Raw genomic sequence first — 4619 nt, forward strand, 5'->3', positions numbered from 1 at the left:
TGAGAGAGATGGAGCAGAAGAGTCGAATTGCCCGGCCTAGATTTTACAATTTTGCATTATCCCATACTTGTATCTACACCCATACTGGTATCCGTACCCATACTCGTTTCCATGCAACTTAGATGGTCCAATGTTTTCAATATATTAATTTTCAGTCTTTTCATCCACGAGGATGAAATATTGCTATTATTTTTTATTGCAAATTTATGAGATTTAACCTGGCATGTAACATGTTGTTCGTTTATCAATTCTGTGTAGGTGACAAAGAAGCCAATTTTAATTTATCCTAACAGTGGGGAAACATATGATGGTGCTAAGAAGGAATGGGTGGTGAGTGGATTTCTATTCTACATCTAAGCAGGAAATTCCATTTGATATGCTGTGTTCATGCTGAATTTTTTTTCTCTTACCTTTTTGCTCTGGTTTACTACTTTGAAGCCTTAGTGAATTTTCATGTGCTCACTCACTTAACTGATGGATCATCCAAAAACATGGTTGACATTGTCTTGATGTAGCCTGTCTTTTATTTACTCATTGACCTTTTCAGTTGTAAGATTCTTTTATAAAAAGTTAAATGCTCTAAACATTTAAGTAAATGTTGCACTATGGCATCCACAAAAATTACTGATGAAGGTGATGGGGAAAGCATCTTTAGCCATTTCTGCCAACAACAGAAAAATTAACAGGGTAACAAAAGAATTTCCTTTGAAGGCGCAAACTTCAAGTGGGAGCGAGTTGATTTCACTGGATTATCAAGTTGACTAGTAGTAGGAAAAAACTACTTTTGTATTTTTCCAACTTCATTTTTTCAGCTGTTCTTAAAAGCATTGTTCATATATACATATTGGATAAAATTCACAGACTATTATGACTTTTTTGTGTTTGAGTTAAACTACCACTAAGTTTTTTTTTCTCTGTAGAATCCCCATAATCTTTTTTCACTAGTCTACCATGCCATTGTTAGTGTAAGTTGTCACGTGCTTCGCATGTGACATGTTTTCAATAATTTTGCCTTCTATGTACTTTATATCTTCTATATCCTTATGAACTTTATGAGCGAGATAGATATAGATAAGGATAGCTTAGACGGTTAGACCTTTTATCCAAGATGTTAAAGCCGTTAGCAACAATTTCTAGTAGTTCATGATATTTTTTGTACTTTTGAAAGTACGTGGTAATTTTCTTTAGCAAAAAAGTTCATGGTAGTTTGAGTGCAGAATCTCATAAAGTTAATGGTAGTCTTCCGAAAGCTACCCTTCATAATTTCGTCAAAGATGAGAACTTGAGAAAATCTGTCTTCTCAAGCAGAACTTCCCTCTCAATTGTTTTCCCTTTGCAGTGACTAAAATCTTAAAAGTTATAATAGCACAAAAATCTCCATACCTTTTCTGTGAGGATTTATAACATCCTCATACCATTGACATTCTAGTTCTGGACCAGTTGAATAAATTTCAAATGAATTTCACGGAGAGAGCAGGATGGCTTTACGACATTAGATTTACAAGACAAAAATGCTAATGCGTGTTATATGAATCTACTTATATTTGCTTGATCTTTAATTACATTGAGCGTTACACTTTAGATTTTGTATCAGATGAGCGAGTGATATCTGGTTTTCCTTTGCAGGCATCTACTGGAGTCTCAGATGAAGATTTTATTTCATATGTGTGCAAATGGCGTGATGCAGGGGCCTCCCTTATTGGAGGATGTTGCAGGACAACTCCAAATACCATCAGAGCCATATCCAGGGTTCTAAATTAGGATTTTGATAGCTAAATATCCCATAAAAGACTAGTTTTTTTGCAATGTTGGAATGCTAGTTTATACATGTATCTGTGAGCACCGGTAGATGAACTATGTATCAGAAATTACTTACAAGAGAATAATTTTTAAGCGCAGTTTACAGTGTTGTAGAGAAGAGTGGTTTGCAATAAAAGAAAGTTATTACCATACAGAGTTGGTAAATAATCTTGATGCTTTCCCTTTGAATTTATGTTAGAAAAATGCATGCCATGGTCTTGTTACTATGGCCTTCTGTATTATACTACAGCATAGTACAATTTTACTTTTCTAAATGATTTTATATTTACTTACAGGTTCTAATTGACTTTGGGCTTAGTTTAACGTCAACTCTTTCGGAGAGTAAAGTTGTAGACTTTTATGTGTTAGAGAGAGCCTTGCTGTCTATGCATTCATCACGTCGGAATGTGGTAACCCAAATAATTATTCATCTCCATCATCACCATTTAAAGCTAAGACCCTGGTGTTTGGATGCTAATGTCGCGTATTGCATTATGTACCAGGGACCCTGATCTGAAGTTTCAACTTAATGGACAATCTTGAGTGTCAAGATAACCTGCACATACTTCAGGTAAAAAATTCCCATCCTGACCATGTTCAGTTTTTCATCCTTGCTGACGAAACTCAGTTATTTTCAGCGCTAAAATTAGAACACTTCTTCATAATGTTTGTTATTCTGCAGCTCTCATTAATTACTTGAAAGTTTTCTAACTAAACGTGTAAATATTATCATTTTTGTTCTCACTTTTTCCTGGGGATGGACAGAATACTCCCTGCGTACAGGAAATCTTCAAAATAGTGGTGCTCCACGCTGAACAAGGTCTCAAGCTTTTCACTGAGTTTCTCTCTGTTTATATCCGTCTCTGTCCAAATATTGAAATCACTCTCGACTTTCACGGTGATCTATCAGAATATTATTTGTCAGTTAGAAAGGTAGAAGAAGGAGAAGAAGAGAACTGGCGCAGTCTCTTTAGCTCATTTTCTTTCCCTTAACTAGATTAAGATTGATACTCGAGGTTTAGTTTTGACTTTGTTTTTTTATTGGTATAAACCAAACCAGATTTTCAAAGCAAAAAAAAAAAAAAAAAAAAAAACAAAAAAAAAAAAAAAAAAAAAAAAAGAATCCTCCTCAAACTAACCAACCTTCCCTTGCTTCAAAAAAGAATCAATTTATTTTAAAACCGGGACATGATTTTTAGTATACTCCCGCCACCTCTCATAGTCTCTGGCACCTACCTTGATACTTCATCTCACCTCTTTCACCGTGAGCTCTTCTTAGGGCAGTCATGTCACCGCTAAGCTCTTCTTCTCGAAGACAACGACTTTTTGACTCCTCCAATCATATTCGGTATTACGTGATGGTTACATGTCTATTTCATGTTTAGGATCTCTTTAAATCATCCAATATGTACTTTTAGATTTCTTAGATTTTTCTTTAATTTTTCTTTTTTAGTATTTATACATATCTAAATTAGACCGCTATTTGGCTTTGCGCTTTTTACCGTTATTTTGCAGCAATAGCCCGAAATAGCCTTAGTGATGCCTTACCGCTACGCGACGCTATCCGCTATCGATAACCTTGCTTGGACTTGATGCAAAAGTTGAAAATGTGTTTTTGTACAATCTAGACTAAACTGTTGGGGTTCTAAGATATTAATGTAGCATTGAACTATACTAGGATTGATATTGTTTATTACAATAATTGGACTGACTCTTGGGCTACTAAATTAATGGTACAACAAAGGGTGATCTTTCGATTGCATAAATTAAACATGTATACATGGAAGCTAGGATAAATGAAGTAAATCAAGTGCCCAACCTTGAATTTGTTAATTATAAGGGACCTACTTCTGTATGCATCGAATTTTGAACCTTGGATCAATCTGTTTGCGATTTCACACTACTTCTGTATGCATCGAATTTTGAACCTTGGATCAATCTGTTTGCGATTTCACATCTTAGCCTAGCTTTGAGGAGTTTGCCAAATAGGTTAGTAAGGCCAGATCTTAGACGAGAAAATCTATTTCTTGAATCATTCAATCACATCAAATATCACTATGCACATTATTCCAAAATAGTGAAGCGTCATGCAAATCTTCCACACCAAAAGAAGTTCAAGTACGTCTACCAAACATTGCCAAGTTGATGTGGCATAAAGAGAGGGTAAGAGATCTTCCTGTTGCAAAATACCAAAACATAATCAGTACACAAATACTAGATTTAGTATCAAACTAAAGTTACTTTGAAACACATCTCATAATACTATACTTCTTTTAATGCCAACCTCTTCAAGAAAATGCCATAGGAGAAGAAAAAAAAAGCCAACACCCTGAAACTAAGATTGAGAAAGAAAACTCAGCCACCACCTTGAATCTAAGTTTGGTGAAAACGGTTAATAAAAGAATAAAAGTACGAGTAAGATCGCTTGAGAGAGAGGTTCAAAGCTCCACAAAAAGCAAAAGATTTGATACTTTGCTCAAAGTATAGACCACGATATCTCCTTTGACCGTCTCTAGAACGCATGGTGACAGGGGTAGATTGGGAATTGGAGGGGCAGAATGGGAATGGAGCTCTCTGTGAATTTGGAATATGTTCTTTGGCTTCGCACAATCTTTAAAGGTCAAGTTGTTCTAATTACTACGTGTGCTTGCTAGAGCTAAACAAGAGTTCATAGATTTTTAATTTAGTTTACTGTTTATGCTTGCCCTCTTTCTTTTTTCTAAATTATGTAAAAAATGTGGCCAAACTAATTGGTTGGACTGTACCGTCACGCAACAGATAAACTTCAAGTCCCCTTATGATCTCATAATTATTCTCTT

The 4619-nt window shown here is 35.2% G+C and overlaps 1 long non-coding RNA gene across 1 annotated transcript; it reads left to right on the plus strand.

The window, feature by feature from the left end:
- On the plus strand, window positions 73-2756 carry LOC109849227. The gene is made up of 5 exons (XR_002249036.1): window positions 73-330; window positions 1627-1960; window positions 2097-2210; window positions 2304-2371; window positions 2566-2756. It is a non-coding gene; the product is annotated as an uncharacterized LOC109849227 (long non-coding RNA).

This window comes from Asparagus officinalis, chromosome 7, assembly GCF_001876935.1.
Source record: "Asparagus officinalis chromosome 7, Aspof.V1, whole genome shotgun sequence".
Taxonomy (NCBI): domain Eukaryota; kingdom Viridiplantae; phylum Streptophyta; class Magnoliopsida; order Asparagales; family Asparagaceae; genus Asparagus; species Asparagus officinalis.